The sequence below is a fragment of the Cynara cardunculus genome, unplaced genomic scaffold (genome assembly GCF_001531365.2).
Source record: "Cynara cardunculus var. scolymus isolate 2C unplaced genomic scaffold, CcrdV1 Un_Scaffold_5460, whole genome shotgun sequence".
Lineage (NCBI taxonomy): Eukaryota > Viridiplantae > Streptophyta > Magnoliopsida > Asterales > Asteraceae > Cynara > Cynara cardunculus.
The window spans coordinates 23,500-23,886 of record NW_020202420.1 but is presented as its reverse complement, the minus strand read 5'-3'; positions in this window follow the sequence as shown (position 1 = coordinate 23,886).

Here is a 387-nt window from a genome sequence, read left to right as displayed (position 1 = left end):
CCCTAAAGGTTTTGGTGATTTTTCACCCTGCAATAACATAAATAGGGTATCTCACTAGACCTTTCGGTCTAACCCTCGTTTTGTGATTTTAACTATGTGTTGCAGGAGGTTCGGACAGTAAGGGGAAGGGGAAAGTGTAATATTTTCCTTTATGCGCTTCTGCTTGAAGATCTGTTTTGATTGACTAGTACAAGAAATATATTTTGAAATTTTGGATCTTGTAATTGGTCATGTTAGATTCTTGTATTAAGGGACCCGAATGGAATGATATTATGTATTTCCTTGTATGAAATATGTATTACACGCAATGTGTGGGTTGGGGCGTTACAGGTGGAGCTTTGGATTTAATTTTATTAATAAATTGTTTGGCACTTTCTATCATCCTCA